This window comes from Piliocolobus tephrosceles, chromosome X (assembly GCF_002776525.5).
Source record: "Piliocolobus tephrosceles isolate RC106 chromosome X, ASM277652v3, whole genome shotgun sequence".
NCBI lineage: Eukaryota > Metazoa > Chordata > Mammalia > Primates > Cercopithecidae > Piliocolobus > Piliocolobus tephrosceles.
Window position 1 is genome coordinate 41,195,173 of NC_045455.1, and position 12,577 is coordinate 41,207,749.

Sequence of the window (12,577 nt, forward strand, 5' to 3'; positions counted from 1 at the left end):
TATATTCCCAGACCTTTGGCATACTGGAGATAATGAGTGAGTGTTTTTGATTGCACACGTGGCCCCAATGACTCCCACCCTATAGCCACACTCCTTGCTATGTAACTTTATAACTTTCCTATTAAGAAGTGGAGTCTGTTTTTCCACCCTTTGAACCTGGGCTAGACTTTTCATCTGTTTTACCCAATAGAATGTGATAAAAGTGTTCTAATTCTGACCCTTGGCCTACAGAGGTCTTCCACGTTTCTGCCCCTTCCTTGGGAGCTCTGCCACCACTCTGTCAATGAGACTTACATTATTGTAGCAATAGACAGCTAATTTAGTTTCTTAAATCAACTAATCTCTCAAAAACAACAAATGACTTACATAATAAGAAAGTGGTTAAGCGCTCCGTCTCCAGGGGCTGAAGGCTTCTTGGTTTTTCTGGTCCCTTTCATTTTTCTGTCTAATGCCTCATTGACCATTAGTGGATTCCAAAGTGCAGTGATTCAGAAAGAAGTGTTATCCACACATTTGCCTCTTTCTGGATGTGTGACCTTAGACAAGTCACTTAATCATGGTTTCAGTTTTGTCTTTTACAGAAGGAGAATGATCCTACCTTGTCAATCTCAAGGATTATTATGCAGTAGAAAATATTCGGGGAAGTGTTTTAAAAGCTATTGCATGCTCCTCACACGCTGAATGGAAAAACACAGCTGCTAGCCTCTTTGTGAAGGGTGAGAGGAGAGCGGGAAAATGAAGAAGTAGGAGAAACGTAGGATGATTGATAATCCTGGGGACTCCCAGGGTCAAATGGTAACTGTGAATCTGTACGCACATGCTTCATTCTCCACTAGCGTTGTCAAGCTTGGTGATGGATTTCTTTTCTTGACAAATTGCCATTGCAGGTTATTTCCTAGATGATATTTCCACAAATGGAAAATCATTCTCTATTGCCTGAATGGCACTAAAGAAAGTTATTATTTCCCATCTGATCCCATAGAGCCTGCATTCAGATTTACCAGCAAGAGGGTTAATAAAAAGAGAACTACAGCCAATAGCAATTGAAAAATGTTACTTCTCTATCTGGCTACAATGTGTCACCTTATATGTTGCATCCTCTGAATGATAAAACATAATTTACTGAATCAAAAAGTAAATCTGAAATCCAATTCTAGATTCTCAGTAACATGAGACCTGTTTAAGTAGATTTTTCTATTGACTTTGAAATATGAAAGAAGTGGTGAGAAAGAGAGGATACAAAATGAGCATATGTTTAAAGATGGCTCTTTAATATTTATATCAAAAGAACTAGAAATATAGTTACAATAGTCTCGTCTATTGATTTCTAAGGTGATTTACCTATAAAAATATTTCATTCCATTTTCAATGTATTTGAAGAAATTGTGGGTGAAGCTGGATGACTTTACTGTAATTACTGAGTAAGAAGAAAATAAGTTTAATAATGGTTATTTCCTCACTATAACATTTTGATGAAAAGAAAAGATCTCTTCAAAATAGAGTTATGATTTTCTCTTTTAATCATTTTTTTTTTAAATGCACATGTGATGTGGCATCTTTAATTTTAAAAATTACTATAAGAATCTCTTTAAAAATTACCTTTTGATTACAATGTTCACTATTTGGGTGATGGGCACACTGGAAGCCCAAAACTCACCATTACCCCATATATCCATGTAACAAAACTGGACATGTACCCCCTGCATTTATTTAAAAAAAAAAAAAAAAAAAAAAAAAAACCAAAAAAAACAAAAAAGACAGCTCAGTGGTCCTTTTACTTTTTATCTTAGATGGTCAAGTGGTATTAAAGAAAGGTCTGCAACATGTCACTTCTGCTGGTAACAAGACAATGACTGAAGCAGGATTTCTATGTGGTAATTGCAAAGACTGCAACACATTCCTTTATTCATTCATTCACCCATAATTAAGCGCATGTATTCAAAAATATTTACTTACACTAAATGTTAGGCACAATGGCAAATATATATTTATTTGATATATCCTGCCTCATTTTATATTTATATAAATTGGTAGACCCAGTAGCTTATAACATCTCTTTCCTCTTTCTCTTCTTCATTCTCTTATTTATCTTCTATCTTCTACTTCATCATCATCATCATCATCATATGTAATCTTTTATTGATCTTCATATTCTCTCAGTGCTTCGTACATACTAGGTAGTCAGTAACAGTTTGTTCAATTAATATGAATTATTAAAGTAATTTTACTTTTGGGGAGGTCAAGTGCTATATTGTTTGCATTAAATACAATATTTACTCAAATTATTTCAATAAAACATAAAATATATATTATCATTTCCAATTTACAGATGAGAAATTCTGAAACATTAAATCACTGACTCAAAGCCATACAAGTGGTCAGGTACGGAGCTTGCCTTAGATCTCATCAAATGGTGCACAGGTTGTTGTACTGAGGGAAAAATAGTATAACTTCTATTTGTATTTTTATCTAAGAAATTTAAAAAGTTTTATTGACATTTAATGGACACATTAATATTAGTAGATGCATGTCACTTAAAATAAATATACATATACTGGCCAGGTGTGGTGGCTCACGCCTGTGATCCCAGCACTGTGGGAGGCCGAGGTGGGTGGATCATGAGGTCAGGAGATGGAGACCATTCTGGCTAACATGGTGAAACTCCATCTCTACTAGAAATATAAAAAATTAGCCGGGCATGGTGGTGGGCACCTATAGTCCCAGCTAGTCAGGAGGCTGAGGCAGGAGAATGGTGTGAACCCGGGAGGCGGAGGCTGCAGTGAGCCAAGATCGTGCCACTGCACTCCAGCCTGGGCAACAGAGCGAGACTCCTCTGTCTCAAATAAAATAAAATAAAATAAAATTAACATATACCTAGTCAGATTTTTCAAAAATATTTACTTGAAGGGGAATACAACCAAAGTATTTTTTAATCCATTCCTACATACCAGAGTTATAAACTGGATTGTAGCCTATTGATGGCAAGAAAAATAAAATTAGAAGATCTGGCTCTAGATTCTATTTGACTGGGATAGGATAGAATAGGATAGGATCATATCGGATAGGATAGGATCAGATCGGATCGGATCAGATTGGATCGAACAGGACAGGGCAGGGCAGGGCAGGGCAGGACAGGATAGGATAGGATAGGTGTCATAAATTTGTTTAGTATACTTGCTGCCTTGGCATCTATTTTTAGGCCTACATAGTTGCTTAAAACCCAGTCACCTTTGGCATGGTTAAAACTTTCTCTCCCTCTGTGGTTGTTTGCAATATAGCCTGCTTGTTCCTCATCTCACTGACCCAAAACGCAACTTATTCCACAATTGGTAACCAGGATAAAGCCTAATGGTCAACACCAGAGTCAGGAAAATGAGGTCGCCTTTCACGTGGGTTTTCTTTAGCCAATCCACAAGTCCCACAGGAAAGCCTAAGGGGTGGGCCTATGGAGGTGAATAAAGAGATAGTCCCACAGGTTTCCCCCAACACCTGTTTCTATCTCTCTCAGTCTCTCTAGATCCCCACCTGGTAGTTGAACCTTCCGGACTTCTTGTTGCCTCTTGTTGGCACCCTTAACCTCTCTGACTTGTGAGTAATAAATTTATTCTGTCTCATGCATTTTATGTTCACTTCCTCATTCATTGTGTCTCACCTGACACACACACCCAAGTCACACCCAAGTCTGACTTTCCTCTGGTCAGGGCTCACCTAGTGAATGGCTGTCTAGGTTTAGGGCCACTCTTGAGGCCAAATTAAGAAGAAACCATAACAAATTAAAATGACGATAGGATAGAAAGGAACATAAAGACATGGAGTGAAACAGGATGGACCAAAATAAGAGTATCAATAAGACATACATGTTTTAAATAATGTTTTGAGAAATTTTAGTGCATATATTCTTTTGTAATATACTAAAATATCCTTCTAACCATAGATCACAATCTAAAAGTTGTTCTAAATCACTGCACTTTATTTCAAAGAGCTGCAAGCTCAGATACCCTGATCATTTTGTGTGGTCAGCCAAAAAAGAAAAAAAAATTAGTTATGGGATACATTCTTCAGTGGCCATAAGTCCTACCTGATGTTAGTTTCATCTGGTTCAGTTTATGAAACTCACATCTTACCTCCAGCTACGCAACTGAGTTTTGAGACTCTGATCTTCAGTCTTTCTTATCTTTTGATTTCTGCTGTCTCCATAACTGATTTCAAAATAACCATAAGACAAATCCTCTGGCTAGTAATCTTAATAGATAAACAGGACCCAGTTGTAAAGATAGATGTATCCCAATCACATTGTTTCATCTTAATGCATGCTATAAAGTCACCACATAAGAATAAAAGCTATAGCACTATACTGATCATATCTACTGTTTCTGAGAACTTGCTAAATGTCTGGCACTGTGCTACACCTTTTATACAACTACTAATTTTGAAAATGACCTACAACATGCATATTATTATACTGGTTATATTTTATAGGCAAGCAAATTGAGGCTCAAAGAGGTAAGTGATCTTGTTCAATGTTACACAGCTATGTGGCAGAACCAGAAATCAAGTCCAGATATACCTAATCCAAACTCTTCGACTATTCTCTCATCAGTATTAGGTGCGTGGCTAGAAATTTTATTCTCAGAAACTTCAAGACATCATCTAAATTCAAAAAAGAATGCAATCAATTTCACTCTTTCTATAGCTGCTTTCTGAGCATTGATTCCCATGACCTTCGCCAGGACCATAAGAATAGATTCCCAGAGGCCTCCAATTTTCCTTCTTCTAACCCAGCCTAAATACTGATGATCTTCCCTGTAACACTTTCTAATAACTTTCCATGGTTCCCTTTTACCTGTACCACTTGTGGTCGGTAGAATAATGGTCCCTTATAATTCCAAACCACCCCCACTGCTATCATCACTAGAGCTTATCTTTCATTAACCTTGTATCCTCTTAGTGTCTGGCAAAGGGTGAGTAACTAATAAAAATTTGGTCAATTAATATTAATTTTAAAATAATTACATGTCTGTTAGTACAGAACCAAAACTGCAGCTCAAAACTCCCACCTGCTTTCATTACCCTTCCTGGTGGGCTTCTCTGCTTCCCCATTGGATTGTAAGCTTCTTGTAGCCCCAGGATTATGTGATACTTCATTGTGTGAGCATGCATATAGTTGATACCCAGTATTCTTAAGAATTGAAATGTAAATTGTTGTGATTACACAGGGCCAGCGTAATTAATAGGCCACACACTTAAAGAACTGAGAATGCAAGAGATAGGTTGTTTGCACTGAAGATGGCATTTTCTAAAAATGAATAAAGTGGCATGAACTGAATGCAAGTTTATGTTATCTCTAGTTGAAATGAAAAGTTTCTCTCTTAAGCACTATTACGCCTTCTTTTGGCAGCAGCAATAATTTTCTTCTTAAATTCACAAAAGTCCTAATTCTTAAAAAAAGTATGCTAAAGCAATGTGGTTTGCTCAAACAATAGCAAGCGCTCTCTGCATGATTCCTTTTGAAACTTTTCTTTAAGCGTGTCGTCCTGTCTCTGTAACAGCTTTTTCTCATTAACAGCATGTGTTGAATTTCGAGGTCTGATTCTCAATAGACTTAGGTGAGCAGCATTTAGCCAGAGGGCAAAGGTGCCACAGCCTGGAAGTTGTCAGAAGTTCATAGTAAACTGACATCTAGAATCAGAAATGGGAGAAGTGGAGGGGACTAGGTACAAAAAAAATCAAAAAAGAGAGAAAAAAAAAAAAAAAAAAAGGCAAAATGTCCTGTGTTAAGAAGTTGCAATGAGTCAAGACAAAAAAATTTTTTAAAGAAATCCAGTCCCTTGGAATGGCTTGATTGGTTAACGCCTGTGAAATAGGTAACCCATAGAGGGAAAGATGGCATACAACTCACCTAATTGTGGACACCACTGAAAAAGGGAACAGATTCAGACTCTCCCTACATTATAAAAGGGGGGTAGGGTGGGTGCAGGGGCTGGGCACAGTAGCTAGCACCTGTTCCCACCACTTCATGGACTGAGGCAGGAGGATTGCTTGAGCCCAGGAGTTCAAGGCTGCAATGAGCTGTGACCATACCACTGCACTCCAGTTCGGGCAACAGTGAGATCCTGTTTTAAAAAAAGAATAAAAAAGAAAGAAAGAAAGAAAGAAAAATGTTCCTTTCCCCTTTAATTTCACAAGAACATTAGAATGGGGAATTAGGTCATTTTGTGTAATCCCATAGATATCAATAGAGAAAAAATAAATGTCATGTGAACCCAAGTTACTGCTTTCTTGCCCTACCTTTTCCAGGGTGAATTGCAAACACACTTATGCACAATAAGCATCGTGAGTGATGATGAACATAAAGCCAATTGACCTTAATGAACAGAACAGGCAAAACAATCCTTCTGGAATTCCACTGCATAGAAACACTCTTCAGAACACCTCTTCAGAGCAAGCAACAGAGTTTTGGAGTATTTTTAGATAGCTCTACCTAAGCAGGATTTTCACTAGAAATGTGGGCAATAAAACACATGCTGACATCTTTGGGATTTGTGTGGATGCTTGGAGGTGATTAGACAGGTTAGTAGGATAATCTGTTATGGGGACAGAGCATATTTGGGAGATAAAACGAGTGAGAGCAAAGGACTGCTTAGAAATCGTAGGTGCGTTTGATACTTGGTTTACAATCTTTCCAGCTGTGAAAGGCTCCGCTTGGGTAGCCCAAAGCCAGTGCTGTCACTTTGTGATGTGTGAATTGAACTGAGCTCCAGCTGGTCGCTATCAAGGCTAATATAAGAGGCAGTATGATGCCTCCACCTGGCCAAAGACTTCCCCTAAGTGTGAAATGTCACATACCTCTTGTTGAAAGTCTGCTTATTCCTCTAATTTCATCACTGTCTGAGTTGTATTGCACTGGGGAGTTCTTATTCCTGTCCTCCATACAAATAGGCTTTTATTGAATTAACGGAGTGGGTGGGCAGATTGGAAACTATTGGAGAACAGGGTTATGAGGAAGGAGAGACATTTTTCTTCGGCCCCGTTCTGTTCTCCCAGCTGCTGGAGGCTCTCAAGGCCTTGAAACCTTGTTTATTAGCTGGGGGTTTTGAGATCTGCATCAGTGCTGGTGGGTGTTTTTATTTGATGTCTGCTGACTCACTTGTATTTTGAAGTACAGTCTGTGTCATTTCTCCAGTGTGCTTTTTTTGGAATGAGAGGGAATTATATTTTTAAAGAAAAAAACTTGATATTTCCACGAGCTTGATTTACCCGCTGTCTGTCTGTAACGTTAGTCGGTGTTTAAATGTCAAGGACAAGCAATTAACAAAACTGTTTCTCCACTCCTTATTTTCAGGTTTATTTTTCTACCTCAGAAGTGCTTTTTGGTATAAAGCAATAGGGTTTGTTATGGTTGGCATACGTTGTAAACTTCAAAATGTTACCTCCGCTTAACGCAGCATAGTTTAACCCTTTATGGTTTAGAATGAAAGGAGAGTAATGTCATTTACCTCATTATTTTTAGTGTCTTTGCTGTACCAAGCACTGTGCTAATGCAATGAGATTCTTTGATTAAATAGAGGTTATAGCTAGTAAAAAAAAAAAATGGTATATCAATAAATAAGAATGATATGTAGTGCTGTCCATTTAACAGTTGAAGAAGTAGAGAAGGCTATTCGTTCTGAGTCAGTGCACCCTAACGCCAATCCAATACCCATCCCTTTATGCAATGCATGCCCCATGCCTCGCTGTTTTGAATATTTATATTTGCATATTGCATACTGGCAGATTTCAGAAAGTGAGGAAGAAATAGTTCTAAGAATGAGAGTTTAGTTCAACCATAAATAATGTGTTGTTGAAGTGAATACAGGTTAAACATAAAAAGCAGAGTAACACTCAATCAAAAAAGAAACAAAACGACAGCCTGGAGATTATTTCTTGAATGAATTATAACTGGCCATTTGAGGAAGCCTCAAAAGACAGAGTACTATCTCAGTATCATTCAATTTGATGTGGCTTTAGGGAAATAGGAAAGGGATAAATTTGCTGGTCTGGTCTAATCTGTTCCCACCCCTCTAAGAGCTCGGGTGGAAGAATGGCCGCACATTTAAATATATGCTGAAAAGTATTTCTGAGAACCAGGTAGTAAGTGGTAAGCTGGGTGATTTGCAAACTGTTCAGTGACTTTTAATGACCCTTTAAAAATGTCCTAAGACAGTGTCTCTGAAACTTTAAAATACAGTCATCCAATGATGATATCATTAAAATGCTGATGCTGATTTAGAAAGTCTAGGAAGAGGCCTGGCTACTTGCTTTGCTAACAAACGCTCAGGCAGTGCCTAGGCTGCTGGTCTCAGGACTATACGTTGAGTAGCAAGAACCTAAGAAACTGGGGCTATAAATGGGCATTTCCAATGGGAATGGCGAGACTCGCAAAGGAGCCCTCTGATAATGCTATTTCTACTGACAAATCAAAGCTAGATAGTGTACACAGGCTAGAAGTCAGTAATTAAAATTCAGGAATGTTTTAGAGGAATTATAATCAGTAGGGGGGGAAATCCCTCTACAATATAAAAGTAGATTTCTGAAAAAGAAAATACTAGCTAGATTTTGAAATAAATGTGCTAAAGAGAATAAATATTAGGAACAATATGTTAGAAAAGTAATTGATAAGAATTGATAGGTAAGCTTGGACTATCATTTTAGACCACATGTAAAATGGCCTTTTCTAATCAGCAATTGGGAGAGTAGGTACGTAGAAAAAAATTTATTAAACAGTTTGTCTCCAGTAAGCATATCATGAAACATCAATTGGTATGGATACATTGACTGTCTCACCTACTAGTTATAAAATAAACATAACTACATTCATTATGTAGTATATCGAGTACATGGAACACATCCTTTTCAATTCTGTGAATTTGTCATTAGCATTTTAGGGAACCCAGGATATTTTGTGTGTGTTTACTTACTTCATATCCTAATACTACTAGAGATGTATTCATCACATTATTTTACCACAAAGTTTATGTTAAATGGCAATAGTGGCTTTTGAATTCTAGACCTTACTTAAATGCAATAAAGAGTCTCAAAGTTTCAAGATCTCTCGCTAGATTTTTGAATGTTTTAAAAAAAAGTCCTGACCATTCAATGTATTCTTTAAAACTTCATTTAAATAGAAACTTATAGAAAGAAAAGCACCCAAAATTATAATACAAAATGCCTAAGAGAAACTATTTTTTTTTTTTTGGTCATAGTACTTTAAAAATCAACAAGAAAAATAGTGAAAATAGTAACAATTGTAATGATGGTGAGAAAACACCATCGCCTTCCCACACACACTCCTCCAACAAGAGCTTAAGAGGAAAGAAGCCCTGGAGGGGCTGTGTCACCCCTGCTTCTGAGGGAAGGGGGAGTTGGGGTGGGCAGATATCCTTTGCAGGCCTCGGGACTCAGAAGATGAGGCAATTTCAAACCTGTTGACTGTCCTCAGCAAACAAGCCAAGCAACCAAGAAGATAGGGGCATGATGGAACTGAGATCCAGAGTAACTCTGATGAGGTCATTTATTATGGATTCCCTTATTTATTATTTTCATCACATTCTTGCCAGGGGATCTGCCTCAATAAAAGAAAAAGATTCTGTGGGCAATTAATTTTTAGCAATTGCTGCACTGTATGATTTCTATCCCTCTTGGAGATTCATAAATGCATCACTGCATTAAAGACTAAGGGAAGTCTGAAGTAAAGGAAATAAACATTGATTAACCCACAATGTCCCAAACTTATTTGACTATTCATAATATCTGGAATTTGTTCTGCAGAATATACTTTGCTTGCCTAGCCTGGCCACCCTGGGAAAGTTTTCCTAAGAATAACTTCAATAGAAATATAAGTCGACCTCTTATGTGTGTGTCTGTGTGTGTATGAGAGAGAGAGACAGAATTGATGACAACACATTTGAGTGTATGAATCCAGCCTTTCCTGATTTCTCAGTGCTTTTGAGCAATTACATCTGATTTTTGCTTAACTTTGAGATTGGCCTTTGAAAATGCCCTAATAAAGTCATTAATTTAACTACAATAAAGACTAAGAAATTAATAGCATTGTCACAAAAAAAGAAAATCTCAAATGACAAATATAAAGAATGCATTTAAATTATTTCTGTTAATTTTCACTTTTTGAAATGTACTATACAGTTTAATTCATCAATAGCATTGCCTCTAGTTATTTATGTTTAAATAATGAGATTTCATTTTAAATGGAACCCAGAAATAAGTTTCACTTTTTGCTGAATGTATCCTTTAAAATAATTGAAATAGTTTTGCATAATGATTGCATTTAGGTATTAGTAAGCTGGCACATTAATGAATGCACTGGAATTTGTTTTTATTTTCAAGAAATAAAACATAATTATGATGAATTCAATGCATATGGTAATGTAGAAGATTGCTAATAACACAGCATGACCATTTAGTATACTTAACTCATAGGCACCCCTATTTCTGGATTTCTTTAGAAAAGCAGAAACTGCCTTTGGACTTGACATCATGTTATGACATGTTTGTGTTATGTGTGTGCAGGATGCATGTGTGTGTGAGAGAGAGCGAGCGAGAGAGAGAAAGTTAATATTTGAGTACTAATGAAATAATATTTGAGTCCCTGAATCCAGGTATTTATGAGGGAGCTGGTGAACTGGCTAACAGTAACTCTCAAGTAAATAAAAACATATTTGACCCAAGTCATCTCTTAACTAATGTTATCTTGTATCTTTAGTTTTTAATTTTCACCTTCATTAAGACTCAGCTTTCCAAAGGGTGGTAGCTAACAATTCTTTCTGAAAGCCATTTCAACAGAATCAGGTTGTTGCTATTCTCATATTGATAATCCAGTTCTAAGACATGATTCTGGTCATGTAAAGAACCAAAAGACAAAACAAAAAAAAAAGAAAAATGTAGACATCTGGTAACTAAAGGCAATCCGATTCTTTAGTTGTCAAGCCAGATTTCCTCTTTTCTCAGCAGCCCTATGTTGTTGGTCTGGTTTCAGGAGGGAACAGTGTACCTCTCAAGGTAAATGATATGCTCAATCTAGGACAGTAACATCCTATTTAAAACATATTAAAAAGACTTGGGTTTTCCTTTATTACAGGTTGTAGAATGCTACACTTTGTTACATCTGCTTTCTAAACCCCAGGGGTTCAGAGGAGCTCAGTGGCAAATGTGCAGCCTTCTCAAAGAATCATTCCCCAGATATTGGCGGAAACCATTTTGGCTTCCTATCCTCCTCAGTGATGTCTTGCTCCTTTGGGATTTATTCCAGCAACCTGTTCAAAAGAAGAGGTTTAGTGGGTATAAAACAATGCAATAGTGTATGCTACACATCACAATATTTCAGCTCTGATGTTTTCTTTTTTTAAAAAAAATTATATTTGTTTTATGGTATTCGAGTACTTTATTTCTTGTGACAATCTTTTCCTAATAAAACACTGGTTGTTTCATACAAAGTTCACAGTACCTTCTAATTAATTTCTAAAGAACAATTGTTATGACCATTGAGTAACTTACCTACTTAAAGATGTTTGTGCTGCAAGGAAATGGTAGCTTCAAAATCTCCAACGTATGTATGATGAAAATGTCCTTTCCTGTACTGGACATTGTTACTGGTTAGTCTACTCTCAAGCTTCAGTTGAAGAAAAAAAAGCCGTTGGTTTTCTGAGTTTCCTATTGAGACACATTCACTCTTCAAAACAGCCACACCACAATTTTAGTCATGTTCACACAAAATTACACAGGTTTTGGTGCCTCCAACAGTATAATTTATTGTTCTATATCCATCAGTTGTTTGTGTCTGGGATATTGAGCAGGACATCCTAGTTATCTTTGTAAGGTGGCATATTTGTATGTCTTCAACAGAGAAAGCAGTTGTGTTGGCCTTCTCATCCTAGGCTGGACCCGTGAAACCAATCTGGGGACAGGCACTGCCAGAACTCTTGGTGATATCCTGAGTTATAAGAAAAAGAGCTATGGATTTAAAGAACATAATTTATAGCACGTAATTGTTGGTTTCAGTCACCACTAAAAATAGATTACCCAAATGGCAATCAAAAGTCAGTGTAATTGAGGCATGGGGAAAAGTAGTAGGGGGCAGAAAGGCATCATGGCCATCGGCGCCTGATTCTTTTCTGCACATTTATGATTATACTGTGAGATATTTTGTATCTCACAGTATAAGAATATGTGGAAAGGTAAAAAAATGGAAAAATTCTTTTCCAGGAAAAGAATATGAAGAAAGGTAAAAAAATGAACATTCCTCCATCTATAGGAGACGTGACACTGGTTGGACACTTACACTCTTTAGTAAAAGAAAAAACAGCATTGCTCATTTTTTACCTGATGATTTGCAATTGGACTAAATAATACAAAAGGCAAAGCCTCAAAAATTGTTACCAGGATGAATATTACTTGTGGCAAAGCAAAACACAAGAACCCCACACACTCCATTGTCTATGATGTGAATATGCATTGCCTAATAATATCATATGAAAAATTAATATTCCAAATTACATTTAAACATATTTTGTTAAACCTCTGA